Raw genomic sequence first — 20,636 nt, forward strand, 5'->3', positions numbered from 1 at the left:
ATCTTGAGGAATAAGAAATTATATGCCAAGTTCTCAAAATGCGAGTTTTGGTTAGGGAAGTTCAGTTCTTAGGACATGTGGTGAGTAGCAAAGGAGTTTTAGTTGACCCCGTCAAGATAGAGGCGGTGTTCAACTGGGAAAGACCAACTACCCCAATAGAGGTTGGGAGCTTTGTGGGTTTAGCAGGATATTTCCGAAGATTCGTGCAAGACTTTGCTAAGAGAGCCGGTCCACTGACTAGACTTACCCGGAAGACAGAAAAGTTTGTATGGACAAAGAAATGTGAGGAAAGCTTTCAGGAACTGAAAAGGAGGCTGGTGTCAGCACCAGTGCTCGCTCTTCCCGATGGAAAGGGAGAGTTTGTGATATACAATGACGCATCGCTTAAAGGATTAGGATGTGTGCTTATGCAGCACGGCAAAGTTATAGCGTATGCCTCTCGATAATTAAAGGAGTATGAGAGCAGATTCCCGACACATGGTCTAGAATTAGAAGACATAGTGCTTGCCCTGAAGATTTGGAGACACTACATATACGGTGAGAAATGCGAGATTTACACAGGCCATAAGAGCCTCAAATATATTTTTACTCAGAAGGAACTGAACATGAGACAGAGGAGATGGTTAGAGTTGATTAAGGACTACGACTGTGAAATTTTGTATCACCCGGGTAAAGCCAATGTGGTGGCTGACGCCCTTAGTAGGAAGGAAAGACTCAAAATGATAATGACATCTGAGGAATTAATTAAAGAATTTGAGAAGATGGAAATTGACGTGAGGACGACCGGTAAAGGAATTGACGGATTATTTGAGATTAAGCTAGTGCCGGAACTGACTGAAAAGATACGAGTATGTCAGGTTAAGAAGATGAGTGAAGGAAGAGGAACATTGACCGGTGAGCAAGTGAGATGGCAGAAGGGCGAAAAAGGGATCATGAGGTATGTGTCCCGAATTTGGATTCCAAATGTGTAAGAGTTAAAGGACGAGCTGCTACCCGAAGGGCACAACTCCAGATATTCAATCCACCCAGGAAGTACGAAGATGTACCGTGACCTTAAGGAATATTATTGGTGGCCTAACATGAAGAGAGAAGTAGTAGAGTGGGTCAGCAAGTGCTTGACATGCAGAGAGTGAAGGTTGAACATCAGCGACATAGTGGACTATTACGGCCCCTAGAAATTCCGGAATGGAAATGGGAGTATATAGCCATGGATTTTGTGACAGGCTTACCAAGGACAAAGGCCAATCACGACGCCATATGGGTTATCATAGATAGATTAACCAAGTCCGTACACTTCCTACCAATCAATGAAAGGTACACCATAGACAAGCTGGTGGATATTTACTTGAAGGAAATTGTAGCGAGACACGGCGTTCCGGTAGCCATAGTGTCAGATCGAGACCCAAGATTTAATTCCCGATTTTGGAGAAGCTTCCAGGAAAGTGTAGGCACCAGAATAAACATGAGTACCGCTTACCACCCCCAGACTGATGGACAAAGTGAAAGGACTATTCAAACCCTAGAAGATATGCTACGAGTGTGTGCCATCGACTTTAAAAGAAATTGGAATGACCACTTACCCTGATCGAATTGCTTACAACAATAGCTATCACGCTAGCATATGAATGCCTCCGTATGAAGCTCTTTATGGAAGGAGATGTTGCTTTCCCCTATGTTGGGATGAAGTTGGAGAACACAAGATAATAGGACCAGAGTTAGTCAAACAGACCAGGGAAATGGTGGGACTCATTAGGAAAAGACTGGTAGCAGCTCAAGACAGACAAAAGAAGTACACCGACCAGACCAGAAAAAATAGGGAATATGAAGTAGGAGATTCAGTGCTATTGAAGGTATCTCCGTGGAAAGGAGTGATGAGATTTGCGAAGAAAGGGAAGCTGAGTCCTAGATTCATAGGACCCTTTGAAATTTTGTGGAGAATAGGACCTCTAGCTTACGAGCTCGCCTTGCCTCCTAATCTGCAATAAGTGCACAACGTGTTCCATATGTGTCCATGTTAAGGAAGTACCATGCAGATGCACGACACGTAATAGAATACGAGAAGGTAGATTTACAACCAGACCTCACCTATATCGAGAAGCCAGTAAGGATAATGGACCAAAAAGAACAAGTGCTGAGGAACAAGACTGTGAAGCTGGTTAGAATCTTGTGGAGGAATCAAAATGTCGAGGAGTCAACTTGGGAACTTGAAGACGCAATGAGGAATAAATATCCCCACTTATTTTCTAATTGATTCCGGGACGGAATCCGTGTTAGAGGGGAAGACTGTAATAACTCGAATTTTTGAGACCTTGTAAAATGTTTAATGAATAGTAATCCTGGCGGATGGGGAAAACATTTTAGCCCACACTATGTAGTGCATGAGAAAATGAGTTTCAGAGTTGATATTATTATTATACGTACCAAATGAGTGTATGTAAACGATATTATTTTTCGAAGAAAACGAACTTTGAAAAACGACCATATTTACGAATCATCGAGGATTACGGGAATCACAATATATTCACGAATTTAAAACCCTACGGATTTATATCCAAGTATGATAATTCAAAACATAAGGAATAAATATGAAAGGATTTACGTCGCGAACCGTTTACGAGAAATTATTATGAAAACGTTGAAGCGACCGAGCGAACGCGTAAACGATTAAATAAACGTAACGCACTAACTAACCATGGTAGAAAAGTAACCATGGTTACTTTATCAAATAGTGAGCTAAGGTGTAGGATGATCAACCAAGGCTATCAAATAGTAAGCTAAAGAGCTAAACAAGTGGTTTAGCTTGTAATCTACCAATGCTAGCTAGATTTGTCTCCAAGATTGGCAACAAAGATCAAATCCTAAGATAAATACTAAGGAATAAAAATCTAATAAAAAGATATCACAAGCCTCATTTCCAAGAAGAAACCAAGGAAGCATCACCAAAAACTCTCTCTTTCTCTCCCAACCATTCCATTCGGCTTTTTCATCTTCAACCAAGAAATCAAAATCAAAATCAAAACTTCAAGCTCTAGCCATGGATAAAACCTCCCATTAATTCTCAAGCTTCCTACCAACCAAACTAGGGTAAGATAAATCTGCGAGCTCTTTTTATCAAGGTTTGATGGGTGAAATAAAATCAAGTAAGTTGATAATGAATAGTGTGAATAGTAACTCTTCTTTGGTTTCTTGATTTTAATGGTTGTTTTAGGTTCCAAAAACTATACTAAGCACTCCCAAGACTTCACCATCATCAAGAACAATCTCAATATCTCAAGAAAGGTATAAATATTTGACCCTACCTTATTTAAGATCTAAGTTCAAGATCCTTTTAGTATATAGTTGTAAACCAAGTTTTGGTGGAAGTATTGTTGTAATCTTGATGTTTAGCTAAGTAGATTTAAGTTTGATTGTTGTTGTCTCAAGAACATAATGTTCTTGAGAGGAGTTAGTGTGGTGATGATGATATGTTGATTATTGGTGGTAGTATAAAGATTTAAGGCATAAACGAAACTCCGATCATTTCAGAAATTAGCATGGTTCGAGTTTTTAGAAATTGGAACTAATTAGTTGAGGTACCGATTTACGATTTATCAAACAATTTTTGAAAACTTAGATGATTTACCAAATCTGTTAAATATCAGTAATAAAAATATCATAAAATAAATACTTGAAAATCAAAACAAAAAATAATCAATTTCAATATTTCGGCCTTTTATTTAATAATATACATATATTAAAATACCTTTATAGTTGACAACTTCGTGAAATCTAAAATTACAACCACAAATTTTAAATTATTCTTCACATTTGTATCGCAGAGATCTTGACATTGATTATACAAGTCTTGGGTTGGTTTATGATGATTCGTTTTATTTTGGAGAAGTATAGCGAGCTTGACCGATCTCATAAGCTTTATAGGAATATTATTATATTTTATGAATAGACTTTTTCATAATATTTTTGAAAAAATAGGTTTCCCGTAATATTTTGGAAAAAGAATTATTTTAGTAGGATAAAATAAAAGGATAACCTGTTTTACTTAAAAAAGTAATTGGTCTACATATTAACTAGGTAAGGTTAATCAAGTAAAATAATGAAATCATTAAATAAAGGTGGAGAAGTATAGCTGGCTTGACCGATCATAAGTTTTATAGGAATATTATTATTATTAGAGCAACTCCAATGGTACAAACCCTTAGCTAAAAAAATCTAGGTGGCATCTACGTGTCACATACTTGGCATGTTCAGAGAATATGTAAAAAAATTTAGCAATCCCACCATGTATCCCCTTCGAAAAAAATATAGAGAATCATATTTAGTTTGCCATATTTTTCAAACCAAAAAAGTCTTTAGGTATCAAATTGACATTACCATAAATATAAACAACCCCATTGAAGTAAATATCAAAATCCTTAACTAAAATTTTAGATAATCACTACACCATAAATGACCTGATGTAATGCCTTTCTACTGTTACAATAGGCTCGAAAATTATTACAATAGATCTATTATAACGCTCTGAGGTGTTACACTTGAGAGCATTATATCAGGCCCCCTATTATAACACTTAAGCTATCTATTGTAACATGAAGAAAAGTATTACAATAGACCCCTGATGTAACACTGTATTTCCAATTGAAATAATTTATAGATATTACATTAGGTTGGAATTATTTTGCCGAAGTGGGTCCCACATAACCTATTATAACACTCTTTTTATCTATTGTAATATTAGTTTGTCGTAATTATGTAACAATGGATTCGATTTATGTAAATGAAATGATTAATTATATAAATTCAGAATTATCTGCTATGTTCAACAACAATCACACTAGCACCAAAACCAAAAAAATATCCAATATTACATGTCCATGGCATTCTTATCTACTTCAACAACTAAGATACATAACCAACTACACCCAACTACGATAAAACCACTAAAAATCACAATCATCAGCCATAACTCCAACACATTTTAAAATTATGACAAAGGTACAAAAGTAAAATAAAAATCAGAAAGATATCTAAGAAGTCCGCTGTATTGAGTGATACATGTGTCATTGTCTCCTTGATCGCTTAAAACCGTACTACAATCCCCAATATTAAGTTCTATATGGTATGAGAAGGAGTTTTGTCCATGAGGCTTATCTCACTCCAAAAATAAATATGTAAGTGTTATGGATTAAAAACTAATATATATGATTGCTGTATTTAGTACTAAGGAACGTGAGCTTCAAGGCTCGATTTTGACTGCCCTTGTATTTCGTGACTCAATCTGCCTTAACATGCCTACGTACCTTGCTGATTGCCAAGGATCAAGTCAAAAAACGTAGTTCTGATCTGTGGGGTGAGGCCCCTTATATAGATGTTGGGAGTCCTTGAATTGGACTTGGTATAGGAGACTTGGTGGGCAAGTCTCATAATTAGAATGGACTTTGGAGTCCTAGATAGTAGGAAACTGATTCCTTATCCTTTTAGGTCCCCTTGAGGCTAATCTGCAAGGATTTATATCCTTATCGGGACTCTTCTTAATAGCTGATTTTTCCCTTATTAATTAATTATGAAATTAATTAATATACAGGGTTTTTTGGGCCTTCTTTGCTCCATCTGACCTGATCTGGTCCATAAGGCCTGATCAACATGCTAACCTTTCTGGTCTGAACATCATACATCTTTTTATTGGGCCTTACAACCCAAACTGTAATATTTAATTATGTAATCAGAATTTATTTATTTCTATCATTTGCCCCCCAAGTTTTGGAAAACCGTATAAGATTTCGCGAAAGTTAAGTTCATTTATTCCCTTACAGGGTATCGTTTTGCGTAAAGTGTGGAGCGACCTACATGTTTACAATGATTTACTTCTATTCCTTTTATTTAGGAATTATCTTAATTTCCAGGAATTTTTCCTTGACTCTGGGATTTTTTTCCCCTAATTTTCTGGAGTTTTCCTTAATTTCTGGGATTTAATTTTTCTGGATTTTTCCCTTAATTTATGGGATTTATCCTTATTTCTGTGATTTTTCAGATTTCCAGCCCTTTTTCGACCAGGATCCTAGTCGAAACTTCGACCTGGATCCTAGTCGAGATATGGGTCAGCCCTGCAATCCTGGTCGAAGGAGTTCGACTAGGATCCACGACCTGGAATTCGACAAGGATCCTAGTCGAACTTTCGACTTGGATCTAGGTCGAAAACTTACCCTTTTTTCAATTCCTGGTCTTGAGTTTATCGATTAGGATTTCGACCAGGATCCTAGTCGACATTTCGACCTGAATCCTGTTCGAAAATTCTCTGTTTCTCATGCTTCCTGGTCGAAGGATTTCGACTAGGATCTACGACCTGGTTTTCGACCAGGATCCTAGTCAATTTTTGACCTGGATTTAAGTCTAGGTTTTTTAAACCCCGTTCTTGAAAAAAGCTTGGTACATTCGACCTCATTCCTGGTCGAAGTTTTGACCTCAATCCAGTTCTGTGATACCCGTTATTTTTGAGTGTCTGCTCGAAAGATTTCGGGCAGGATTTACGACCTGGAATTCAACTGGAATTCTGGTCTTTTTTTACCCGTTATTTTCGGGTACCTGCTTGAAAGATTTCGGGCAGGATTCATGACCTGGGTTTCGACCTGAATTCTGGTCTTTTTTACCTGTTATTTTTGGGTGCCTGCTCGAAAGATTTCGGTCAGGATTCATGACCTGGAATTTGACCTGAATTCTGGTCTTCCACCTTCTTCATTGGGTCTTACATCTTTTAGGGCTACAATTTAGGGTATTGTATTTTCCAAATCCTAATTGGATTTGAGCCTAGCCTTCTTTATTGGGCCTTATTAAATCTTACTGGGCCTCTTTATTGGGCCTTACTAAATCTTACTGGGCCTCTTTAGAATCCTCTGGAATTCCTTGGAATATTCTGGAATATTCCTTTTTCTGGGCTTTTTTCTTTGGGCCTCTATCCTTAATGGGCTTTTCTCCCTTCAACTTCCCTTTTCCTCTTATATAAAGGAGTGAGGAGAGGCTACTACTCCTCACTTTCTCGTTTCTAAGTTCTTCTTCTTTCTCCTCCTGCCAAGATTCTTAGAACAATAACAGCAAGGCGGAGTAGCAAAGCCTTTTTTAGGAGCACTTCTTCAGGTAAAATTCCTCCCTTTACTTCTTGTGTTTACTTTTACATTGTATGCACTTCTTTTGGTAAAATTCCTCCCTTTTTTCAGATGGCTGATAAGAAAACGACTCGTTTGGCCAAGATGAACGTGGCTAGAAAGTCCAATGAATTCCCTATTCGATCAAGGTACACTTCCTTGATCGACATGATCAACACCCGAGGGAATGAGTACCCGTCTGATGTGCATCTGGACGCGCACGACCTTATTAGTGCCTTGCGGGATCCCAAGGAGCTGGAAAAGTTGAGCAGCTGTTTCAAAATCAAGGAACCTTTCAAGCTGGTTCTTTCAGGTCCGGCCGATAGGGCCTGCCAGTGGAAGAAGGATGCATTATACGTCTATAGGGATACTCTAAGGGCAGGTATCAGACTCCCTTTTCATCCGTTCATTCCTCTTTTGCTAGCTGATGTGGGCATCAGCCCTTGCCAACTCCCCCCTAATTCTTGTAGGCTCATTCTGTGCTATCTGTTGCAATGTGCCAAGCATAATGTCCCCACTCCCGTTGCTGTTTTCAGAAAGATTTTCCAGTTCAAAAACAGCCCTGATAAAAGTCCGGGTTGGGTTTCTCTAAACCAGCGCCCTACTATTCCCCACATTGTGAACTGGAAGTCCGTCCCTGACAACAACTTGGGGTGGAAGAAAGATTTTTTGTTCGTCGTTTGGGAGGGTGGAGATTGGGGCACCCTATTTCGATTGTCTTTTGGGCTTGTCGTTGATGGGAGCCCAAACGATATAACTTTGTCTGAGGAGGAGGCTAGAGCTTTCAACCTCCTGACGCAAGATAATGGGACTTCCCATTCTTGGGACCTCATCAGGGAGACCGTTCTTGTAGAACGTGGCCTCTCTCCCGTCCCTAAGAAAAGTAAGTTTCCTCCCTTATATCACTTTTTTATTTCCTTTATTTTCTATTTTGCCAATTACTCAACTTACTTATCTTATTTGCTGCAGTGGCTGAGAAAATTGAGGAGGCCACCAAGCCTAAAGACCTGGAGACAACCAAGATGAAGCGTGCTGGAAAGGTCTTTAAAGACCCACGCCTTGGTGACCGCTTTCCGGAGTTCCTACTCCAAGCAAGGGAACCAGGCGAAGAAGGCCCCAGCCAAGTTTTGCGCACCAAGCAGAGACCTATTTTCAACCTGCTTGGGGAATCCGGGGCAAGGAATCAATTGTTGGTAGCACGACGCTTGCTAAGGAATGGTCTAAGCATTCTATCTCCCCGGTGGACTATCAAGACTTTGTCCTTCAACAGGACTTAGAGGGGAACGAGCTTTTCGGAGCCCAGGCTTTAATGACGGTACGTCTTTTTCCTATGCCCTTCATACTTGCCCTTTTTGATTTTCTTATCTCATACTTTTGCTGCTTCTCTTGTAGGCTAACGCCCACTTGCAAGGGGCGATTCACCAAGCCAAGGCTTGGAAGGTTGGCCTGGAGGACGCTAACAAGAAGTTGGAGGAGGCCAACCAGAAAATAGAGGCCCTTGAGGCTCAACTTGCCTCTTCCACTTCTGACCTGGAAACGGCCCGGGCTGAAAATATTATCCTGAAGGCTCAGAAGGATAAAGCCTTTGACGGCTGGATGGATACCCAGGAGTTCAAGGACTTAATGGTGGAGCACGATGCCCTCCTACACCCAGTTAGCTATAAAGAAGGCTGGGATGCTGCTGTGGAGGCCATCCAAGATGAATTTCCAGAAGTCCTCGAGCAGTCCTCCTTTCCTTGCCCTGTGCTAGTTCCAGAGCTTGGGGGTGTTACTAACAAGCTCGCTGATCTGATCAAGGATGGCCCGTCAGGGAGCCAAGGCCATAAGAGAAAAGAACTCGAGTCCAGCTCTGGGGAGGAGGAGACTTCTTCCGAAGAAGATTCTGAGCCTGCTGTGAAGAAGGTCAGGGTGGAAGAGCCTCCAAGGGCTGCGCCACAGAATCCAGTGTCTCCCGCATCATCCAAAGCATCTGAAGGCAGTTCTGATGGAACCTTTACGGGGACTTCTGAGGGGACGACTGAGACGTCCGAGGAGCTTCGGATAGTGGTTCCGAAGAATCCCAGCCTTCCGAGGCCTAAGTTTTTTTTTTATGTATATCTTCTTTTTAGACAGTATGCGAACTTTGTTTATGTCAGAACTTGTTACCCTTCGGGGTTATTTCATATGCTGCTTTTCTTACTCGCCTCTTTCTCCTTTATCTTTCCAATACTTGATATGCATTTAAACTTGAACTAATTGGCCAATGATCAAAGCATGATTTTTTGTTAATTCCATACAAGGTATTATTACAACTTAAACATCCATAGGTTGAAATAATTTCGAACTCTTTAATATGAAGTCTGGTTTTCCAAAAACTTACATAGTATGGGTTCGACCTTTAACAATAACAACTTGACAATGTAAATTCTACTGGAATATAAAATCCTACGCAAGCATAGCTTCAAGGTGCTTTTAAACCTACTTGTCATACTGACAAGTGAGAATCGTACTTCAACTATCTTACACATAGTAAACCTTCAGGTTTTATGCATGCCAGGTTCTCGGGACTTCAAAACCATCCATAGTCTCCAGCTTGTAGGTTCCTCTACCCTGAACGCTCTTGACTTTGTACGGCCCTTCCCAATTCAGGACAAGCTTTCCTTTTCGTCCTACACCAGAAGCTTCTATCTTTCTCAAGACTAGGTCACCTTGTTTGAAAAACCTTTCTTTAACCCTTAGGTTGTAGTAGAATGAAGCCTTTTTCTGATATTCTACTATCTTTGCATGTGCCTCATCTCGCACTTCATCGATTAGATCCAGGGCTAACCTCTGCCCTTCTTCATTTTCCTCTGCATTGAAAGCCTGAATCCTTGGAGAGGAATGTGATATCTCCACGGGAACTACTGTTTCTGCCCCATATGCCAACATGAAGGAGTTGCTCCTGTCGTGACTCTACAGGTAGTCCTATAGACCCATAATATGGGAAGTATCTCATCCACCCAATTATTTCTTGACTTCTCGATCCTCTTTTTTAGTCCATCCAGGATTATTCGATTTGCTACTTCTGCTTGCCCATTGGCTTGTGGGTGAGCCACAGAGGTGAACCGTAACTCAATTTCATTTTTTTCATAATACTTCTTGAATTCCTCATTGTTGAATTGTGTTCCATTGTCGGTGACGAGGATACGGGGAATGCCATATCGGCACATAATATTTTCCCACAGGAATTGTGCAACCTGCTTAGTTGTGATCTTGGCCAAGGGTTTGGCTTCAATCCATTTGGTGAAATAATCAATGGCTATAATCAGAAACTTCCTTTGTGTCGTGGCCATGGGGAAAGGCCCCAAAATATCCATTCCCCACATAGCAAAGGGAATGGGCGAGTTGATAGAGGTCATCATCTCGGGAGGTTGTCTAACAACAGGTGCATACTTCTGACAGTGGTCACACTTCTTCACATATTTTTTGGCATCAGCCATCATTTCTGGCCAGTAAAAGCCTAAACGAGTTATCTTATAAGCTAAAGCCCTGCCCCCCAAGTGTTGTCCACAAATACCTTCATGCACTTCTTCAAGAGCCAAGCGTGCCTCATCGGTCCTGAGACACCTTAAATAAGGAACCACGAAAGATCTTTTGAACATAATCCCATTTATTAAAGAGTACCTTAGTGCCCGAACAGTTAACTTCCGTGCTTCAGTTGCATCGCTTGGCAACCAATCGGTTTGAATGTGAGCCTTAATGGGATCAATCCATGATGTTCCCCAGCCTATAGGAGCCACAACCTTAACATCTATGCTTTGTGTCTTTAAAACACGGAAGTACACACTTCCTGAACTTTCTTCTATCCCGGATGAAGCAAACTTTGATAACGCATCTGCCTTAGCATTTTCTTCCCTTGGAATGTGCTCAACCTGACATTCATTAAATTGGGTCATCACAGCCCTTACTAGGCGGACATACTTAGCCATCGTATCATCTCTTGCCTCAAATTCTCCCTTTACCTGGGATATGATCCGCTTCGAGTCTCCACGGACCTTTAAGTTTTTGACTCTAAGTGTTCCAGCTAGGCCAAGGCCAGCTATCAGGGCTTCATATTCTGCCTCATTGTTTATGGTTGGGAAGTCTAGCTTCATAGCATACTCAATTAAGAACCCATCAGGGCTTTGCAAAACCAATCCTGCTCCACTGGAATTTGTTTTTGATGCTCCATCAAAATAGATAATCCAATATTCTTTCTCCTTATCATCCTTCTCTTTGCCCCCATTATCGACTCCCTTGTATTGTGGTATGGTATCTTCCTGCCCCCCGACTTCTTGGTTGGGTATGGTACACTCCACCACGAAGTCAGCTAGCGCCTGGGCTTTTATTGCCGTTCGCGGCTTATACTTGAGATCAAACTCTCCCAACTCTATTGCCCACTTAATCAATCTCCCACTTGCCTTGGGACTGTGAATGATATTTCTCAGTGGCTGATTTGTTAGCACCTCAATCTGATGAGCCTGAAAGTAAGGACGCAACTTTCTCGAAGCCATTACCAAGGCAAGAGCAAATTTCTCAATAGTTGAATAATTCAATTCAGCACCATGCAGAATTTTGCGGACATAGTATACGGGTTTCTGGACTTTCAGTTCCTCCTTAACCAACACCGCGCTCAAGGCACTCTCTGAAACAACCAAGTACAAGAATAAAACTTCACTCAAAGAATGACAGACACTTGTCTCCTGACTTGGAGATGAATCGTCCCAGCGCAACAACCCTTCCTATGAGCTTTTGAACATCCTTGACAGTTTTTGGTGGTTCCATGTCCAAGATTGCCTTTATTTTATCGGGCTTAACCTCGATTCCTCTCTTTGAGACCATCAATCCCAAGAATTTTCCAGATCCTACTCCGAAAGCACACTTTGTAGGATTCAACATCATCTTGTGGTACCTCAGGACCTCAAAAGCTTCCCTCAAATGGGTTATATGATCAGTCTTTACTAGACTCTTGACTAACATGTCATCAACATAGACTTCCATGGTCTTACCAATAAGATCCTTAAAAATTTTATTTACCAACCTTTGATAGGTGGCTCCTGCATTCTTAAGACCAAACGCCATAACAAGATAACAATAAACACCAAAGTCAGTGATGAACGATACCTTTGGAATGTCATCCTTGTGCATCTTAATCTGATTATATCCGCTAAATCCATCCATGAAACTCAGCATCTCATGCCCAGCAGTGGCATCAATCAAAGTATCAATCCTTGGCAACGGGAAATAGTCTTTTGGGCATGCATCATTCAAGTGAGTGAAGTCTATACACATCCTCCATTTTCCATTAGCCTTCTTCACCATTACAGGGTTTGCTAACCATTCCGGAAATTGAATCTCCTCAATGAAACCAGCCTCTAAGAGCTTTTCTACTTCCTGTTTTATAGCGTCTTATCTTTCGGGGGCAAAATTTCTTTTCTTTTATTTCACTGTCTTCCTGCTTGGATCCACGTTTAACTTGTGAGTAATCAGCTCCGGGTCTATGCCTGGCATATCAGCTGCTGACCATGCAAACACATCACTATTTTCTTGTAAAAATTTCACCAACTTCCCTCTAAGGGGCTCTTCTAATGTGGCTCCAATGAAAGTCATCCTTTCAGGATTCTCGGGGTCTAAAGGAATCGAAACCAAGTCTTCTACTGGCTTTCCTCTCTTCTCATCATTTTCTCGGATATCCATATCTTCAATAGGTAGAACCTGCCCCCCAGCTCCATCTGCCCTCAAAAAGGCCACATAACAGCTTCTTGCCATTTTTTGATCTCCTCTTTCTTCTCCAATCCCATCTCGAGTCGGAAATTTCATAACTGAATGATAAGAAGAAGGGACTGCCTTAAAGGCATGTATCCCTGTTCTTCCCATGATAGCGTTGTAGGTCGAACTAGCCTTCACCACCACAAAGTCCAACATCTGAGTTGCTTGCCTTGGTTCCTGTCCTATGGTTGTCGGCAACTTGATTATTCCTTCTACCTGACATTCCACTCCTGCGATTCCATATATCGGCATGTCGGTTGGGGTCAATTGGGAGTCATTATATCCCATCCTTAAAAAAGTATCATGGGGCAAAATATCCACTGAAGCTTCATTATCCACAAGGACCCTTCTTACCCGACTGTTCCCTATTATCGGGGTTATGACCAACGGGTCATCATGGGGAAATTTCACACCCTCCAGATCAGAATCATCAAAAGACATCGTTACTCCTGTCCTAGCCCTCTTCGGGGCTTCCCCAACAATATGCATAACTTCTCGAGCATACGCTTTCCAGGAGTTCTTGGATAACCCTGCAGCAGTTGGTCCTCCAAAAATTGTGTTGATCACAGGCCCTCATGGACGTGGTCCTCTGAAAATTGAATTTATCACCGGCCCCCTAGGTTGGAGATTTCGCTCTTGATCTTCTTGATCCCTCCTTCGGTCATCGAAGTTCCTTCTCACGTTGTTGTTTCTATCCCCCCTTCTCCAGTGTATTTGTTCAATCTTCCTTTTCGAGTCAGAAACTCAATTTCATCTTTTAATTGCCTACACTCATCGGTGTCATGGCCAACATCTTTGTGAAATCTGCAATATTTGCTCTTATCTAGCTTGGCGGGATCAGCCTTCAAGGGCTTAGGCCAACGAATATCTCTATCTTTCTCGATCTCCATCAAAATATGGCTTCTAGGAGCATTCAGCTTAGCGTATTCAGTGAACTTTTGCCCAGGTCCTCCCTTCTTGGGGGTTGAATCAGAGTTTTGTTCGGTTCTAGGATACTTGTCCTTAGCAATATACTCCAAATCAGTTTTCCGCTTCTTGCCTCCAGTGGGCTCATTACTTACTGCGGTCTTCCTCATGCTTTCTTCAACCTTGATATACTTCCCTGCCCTCTCCTGGAGCTGCAACATGCTTTCAGGGGGGCGTTTGGCCAAGGAAATCTTAAAAAACTCATCCCTAGTTCCTTGTTGCAGCGCTATCATGGCTACCTTATCATCAAGGTCTGGGACTTTTAAAGCCTCCTTTGTGAAATGATTCAGGTAATCTCTCAAGGATTCCTTTGCCCCCTGCACAATGCTCATAAGAGATGCAGAACTTTTCTCATGAACTCTTCCGCTGATGAATTGCTTAATAAAAGCCTGGCTTAATTCTTAGAAGGACCCAATAGAGTTTGGGGGCAAGCGATTGTACGATCTTTGAGCCATACCCGACAGGGTTTTAGGGAAGGTCCGACACTTACTAGCATCATTCACGGGCTACAGCAGCAGTGCATTAGAGAATGTCCTCACATGATTAGCGGGATCTCCCGTGCCATCATAGGCTTTGATAGTTGGCATCTTGAACTTTCATGAGATATGGGCATTCATTATCTCTTCGGTGAAGGGCGGAGTAAGATCATCAGGATCTCCAAGGGGAAGGAGATTGCTTGGATCAGTTCTTGGGACAATAGCCCTTCTCCGTACCGGACCATCCAGGTCTATGACAGGGGGAGGATTTCTCCCCCTAGGAGGTATCTGGGATATGTTGGCCTGGTGAGCTTCCAAGTCGCGCCTCAGCCTTTGGATCTCAGCCTCATGAGCCCTAATCCTTTCCTGCACTTCTTGGGGATTCGCCCCTTGGGTGCTTTGAGGGCGTTGTCTTCCATCGGCCATCGGCTCTTTGCCAGGACGCCTCCTTCTTGGGGCCACTTCATCATCCGAAGATTCGGAGTCTCTCTCAGTGTAAGGACCAGAAAATTCCCGATCCTCGGGGATAGAAGCCAAACCTCGTATATAGGGGGGCGATTGCCCTCGTGTCTCACTTCACCCAGCATGTCCACTTCCTCCAACCTTGGGATAAAGGGGCATCCTATAAGGGGGGTTAGTAGTAAAAACAGTTGAATATTCATACCCGACAGGTCGAGAATTCACAGGTACATGTACTTGTTGAACTTGAGGATTCGTACCTTGAATAGTCGGGGAAATCGTCCCTTGTGGCTGAGGTTGAGTTGCCCCTATCTGGGTTTCCGCTTGAGTAGATGCATAAGTTGAGTGGGGAGGAATTTCCACGGTTGACGAAATCACCTAGGTTGTCCCTGATGGTGTTCCTTCCTCCAGAGCTCTAATTGTTTTCCGTATTCTCGCCATGGTTGTTGTTGTGCTTTCCCACAGACGCCGCCTAATGTTATGGATTAAAAACTAATATATATGATTGCTGTATTTAGTACTAAGGAACGTGAGCTTCAAGGCTCGATTTTGACTGCTCTTATGTTTCATGACTCAATCTGCCTTAACAAGATGCCTACGTACAGTACCTTGCTGATTGCCAAGGATCAAGTCAAAAAATGTAGTTCTGATCTGTGGGGTGAGACCCCTTATATAGATGTTGGGAGTCCTTGAATTGGACTTGGTATAGGAGACTTGGTGGGCAAGTCTCATAATTAGAATGGACTTTGGAGTCCTAGATAGTAGGAAACTGATTCCTTATCCTTTTAGGTCCCCTTGAGGCTAATCTGCAAGGATTTATATCCTTATCGGGACTCTTCTCAATAGCTAATTTTTCCCTTATTAATTAATTACGAAATTAATTAATATACAGGGTTTTTTGGGCCTTCTTTGCTTCATCTGGCCTGATCTGGTCCATTAGGCCTGATCAACACGCTAATCTTTCTGGTCTGAACATCATACATCTTCTTATTGGGCCTTGCAGCCCAAACTGTAATCTTTAATTATGTAATCAGGATTTATTTATTTCTATCAGTAAGTAGTAAATCCCGAGGTTTCAGACTTCTTTGAAGATATGAGAATTGAGATAAAATAAAAACTACTTCATCTTGTTGTTTCTTATTTTGTTTATTGTAAAATTAAAAGCTACATCTGTACCAATTCCAATAATCTCATATAATCTACCTACAATATCCATTATTTACTGTCACAAACCAGTATAATTACCTAAAAATAGAATATTACTTTTCCCTCCATCCAAAGTTAAAAGTTCGGAGATTATGTGGGACAATCCTTACTCAACACTTTGGTAACAAAATCCATTGTCAGGTGCATATAGTGTAGAATCTTGCCTGTTACTTGTGACGGTTATAGGACATTTCAGAATGATTTTACACCAAAACAAAGAAACTTATCTACAACAAAAAAATAAGAAAATAAGAAAATGGAGGACAACTGAAACATAACCAAGAGCATGCATCAATAATACTACCAGCAGCAATTGTAGGTATATCTTATCATGAAGCGGATCAACAACTCGTAGCACTAACGTCATTAGAAAATCCTGAAAAAAATAATAAAGGAAGTTTCTTACTCCTCATTATGTATTTAGGTTTATTCAAATACCCAAATAAGGGAAATAAACAATGGTTTGTATAGTAGAAGCATTCAATATTACAAGGTATAAACAATATTATAAGGTATAAATAAATATTATAACGTTGTATAAATAAAAGATATATAACAGTGACACCTAGTCAACAAACAAATATTTTTTCATGTAAGCATGCATGTTAACTTTCAAAAGTAAAAAATATTGACTACTTTGTGACATATAAGATTGTTGAATTGCAGCAGAAACTAAAACAAGCAGCTTACCTTTTATCTTGGGATCATGTGTACTACATGGATTTACCCTGAGCATTTATACAATCATTGTCATATAAAAAATAAATAGTTTACTTGTGAACATATATAACTTAAAAAAATTAGCACAAACATAAATGAATGATTACATGTCGTACTACTGAACCATCAGATACCTATCATAACTATTTTTTTCTCCAGCTTGTAAACCAGCAACTGTGGCAATATCTATACCGCTCAAAAACTCTCCCTGCCACATCATTTTGACAAAAAAAAACATATGCCCATTGTTATAGAATTGTATGCTAAAAAGCATGTTAAATAAAAAGGAAAATTCATTTCCGAGAGTAATTTAATATATTTTATATAAAGTTAAAGGAATAGTTGCCTCTGGCTTGGCTAAACCCTGATCATCTCATAAATAACCTAGCATTAGCAACTAATTTACATAAGATACTTATAAATATTGTTAAGTTTAACCGTGAACATTGCAATATGTTCTGATGTAAAATATAGAACTCTAGTCTCCTTCCAATTAAGACTGGAGAGGAGAGAACAAAACAAAAAATTAACAATAATAAAATTAACTACAAGGGATGTATTTAATAAAAATAATAATAAGATACAGTAATTTTCCAAATAACATCTTTTGACCTTCATATTTCCGAATGCATCTTATTTGACAATGGATATCTAACAAGACTTCTAATTAATTATTATTTTTTCCTGTATAAACTTAAGCAGGGCATTTTTGTTTTATATCAAATATTCAGAATTATATTTGCTGAATTTCCATCTTTCTATCTACTAAAATCTTTGTCCTGGAATAAATAAAAATAGTAAATACAAGTGTGTATTGGGAATCATGTACCTTCATCCATGATGCTACATTGCTTTTAAACCATGTTTCTAGGATAATTGTATAAAACCCTTTCGCTCTTTCACCCTTAAATTTAACACAGTTAGGTGTGAATTTCTTAATGCCTTAACCACCTCCAAGTTACACAATGTCACTGTAAGTATTGTGCATTTATCATATACCTCAATTGTTAGACTATCTTAAGTTACTACACTTAGTTAAATCTTTTAGAGTCGAGAATTATCAAGTATCTAGAGATCTGTGTGCAATAAGTTTATTAAGATAGATGGTACCAACCTTAATATCACCAAAAAAATATTTTCGCCATTAAAATATCATCCACAATATGATATGATAGTACCTTATTTCTTACTACTAAAGAAAATTGAGCATCATAATCACAAAGGTTCAAACTGATTTCCATGTCAAAATTTCCACAACCCACAACAAGAACCGTTTTTTACTTTACATTCATCTCCAATCCTGTAATCACTAGTGTGTAAAATTCTTCTATAAAAATCTTTCAATCATGCTAATATAATTGTAATGGGTATTTTTATTTGGATATAACTTGCATCATTGATAATATATTGTAATAGGTATACTGAGAAGTACAAGGGATGTAAATGAAAACCTCTACTTGTTTCATTTAAGAATCAATAATGTTTTACTGTCCCAAACACCCTATAAAACGTATCTTGCACTTTTACTAGCACTCATATCATCACTGCTTATAAAATAAAATCAAATTGAGAAAAATAAATGTTCTAGATTACACCATATTTTCTGAAAAATAACAGTAATTAGGCAGAACATGAAAATACATTAAGACAGAGAAGACCCAAGATAATAACACACGTAAAAATATATTAATATATATTTATATACGTAAATACATCACCAGACCCTTAAAAAAGAAAGAACAAAGATCAAATCGCTTAGCTCACTAGCTTGTATACCCAACAAAGATCCAACAGTTTAGACCAAATCGCATTAAACAAAGATTCACTTGAAATGGAAATATCCAAAATTTAATTAGAGCAATATATATATATATATTCCACATAATTAGAGAAATATATAAAGTAAAAGAGCTATATGGGGTGTATTTACCACTTAATTAAAGAAATATAAGAAGCCCCAATTTATGAAACCTTAATAACCTTGAAATTGAAAAATATTTGAAATTACTAACCTTAATCGGAGAAATTGTTTGTGATTGTGTATTCAAATACCATTCTCATTCTTCGATTTCGAGCTCAGGATCGAGACAGAGAGTTTGAAGAGAGATTGTATCGAGAGAGAGGGGGGGGGAGGGGGGAGAGAGAGTGAGTTTGAGAGAGAAAGAGAGACTGAAGTCGGGTGGTTTGGGGGAAAGTACATTATTGTGTATTTTAGTTTAGGGGGGAATATTACCGTCCAACTTTTTCATCTTGATAACTGTATCTTTTTATTTTTTTGATTATTGAAATATTACATATAATTTTATACATATTTAAAATATATTATTATATTAAAATAAAATATTATCAGTTTCTTAAACGAAATATAATAATATTTTGAAAATTTAATAATATTTTATATGACATTCTATAGTAATAAATAAAAAAGAATATAACTATAATTCTAAATTTATGATAAAATATTCACTTTTAAATTTATTTATTTTTTAAACAACCTAATGTAACATGAGGTACTGGCGTTACATGTTGTGCAACATCAGTACTTCCATGCAATACTTGTTATACTGCTATTGTAACATTAAATCGGTAGTGTTATAATAGGTTAGAAATTTCTTATCTAATGTAATGAAATACTTGTAACGCTTTTCAGTAAGCATTGCATCTGGCCATCTACGACGTAGTTAATCATGATAGCCAATCATTATAGCCAACCATTTTAAATTTTAGCATTCAAGATACTCTTATATTTTATTAATGGACTTTTCCGTAATATTTTTAGAAAAAAGGTTTCTTGTAATATTCTGAAAAAGAGTTGTTTTAGTAGGAGAAAATAAAAGGATAACGTGTGTTAATTAAAAAAGTTAATTAGTTTATATACTAATTAGGCAAGGTTAACCAAGTAAAATAATAAAATCATTAAATAATAAATACGAGTAATCATGTAAATTAACAAAGAACTGTACCACCCAAATTTTTAGTATTTTGTCTATTATAAGATAGTGTGTGTGTATATATACACACATATATATATATAAATATATACATATATATATATAAATATATATATATAGTTCTATTATACTATGAAAATGCCATTATGTATTTTACGTTCTGATTTTGAATCTATAAATAAAATCAATGGCTAGGATTAAGGTCTCTAGTTCTCTTGATAAAGAGGTTCTCTCTAGAGCCTTACCCTATGTTCGGTCCTTTTAAGTCAAATGGTGGAGCAATTTCAAAGAACACCAAAAAGATTTCCAAAGAGATCATTCACAAATGGTTATCAAGTCAAAATTTGATACCAACAAAGAAGTTACCACTTTCTTTGCCAAAAATCAAATTTCCAAGCATTATTAGCCCAAGAAAAAACCAGAAGCCAATACAAAGAATCCTTACTTCAACTCGCAAATTCAATTTATGATTCCGACGATGAAAGCAGTCCGGCTCATTTAGGAGATGATAATGGAGATGACTGTCACGGGATATTTTCCCCTGTAGTTTGAAAAGGAGTATTTGTAGGTTGGTTGTAAGAAGTGTTTTGTTGGGTAACTTTAGTTGATTTTTCTGAAGAGCTTTGGGAGACTGTTGAGGGATTTTAGATGGTGAGGCCATGAGGTTTGATGGTTTGAAGGGCTAGAAATAAGTTATTGTCTTCTTCATATGCAATTACCTTAGCGATCCAGGATGTGATCGGTTTTCCTGATGAAGTACTCCCTTTGATTTGTTGAGTGACTGATAATTGTCCGGGAAATGCTGGGGGGAACCCCCACCTCTGCCTTTTCAAGGCATAAGACTATCTGTTTTGTAGAAACTCACGGGTCAGGAAATCAGGGACACAGTTCATATCTCCCTTAATGTGTTCCATATCAAAATCAAAGATGTTTAATAATGTTTTCCATCTGGCGAA

General features: G+C 38.7%; 1 long non-coding RNA gene across 2 annotated transcripts; it reads right to left on the reverse strand.

Annotated features, from left to right (window-relative positions):
* Positions 1–15,909: 15,909 nt before the first annotated feature.
* LOC141708578 (uncharacterized) lies at positions 15,910–18,928 on the reverse strand. 2 transcript variants are annotated; one of them, XR_012569545.1, is made up of 4 exons: positions 18,742–18,928; positions 16,700–16,937; positions 16,314–16,385; positions 15,910–16,236 (listed from the first exon to the last, which is right to left on the reverse strand). It is a non-coding gene; the product is annotated as an uncharacterized LOC141708578 (long non-coding RNA). The 2 variants fall into 2 exon arrangements; XR_012569544.1 differs by having other exon boundaries at positions 15,910–16,385.
* Between the last annotated feature and the right edge of the window lie 1,708 nt (positions 18,929–20,636).

This window comes from Apium graveolens, chromosome 2, assembly GCF_009905375.1.
Source record: "Apium graveolens cultivar Ventura chromosome 2, ASM990537v1, whole genome shotgun sequence".
Lineage (NCBI taxonomy): Eukaryota > Viridiplantae > Streptophyta > Magnoliopsida > Apiales > Apiaceae > Apium > Apium graveolens.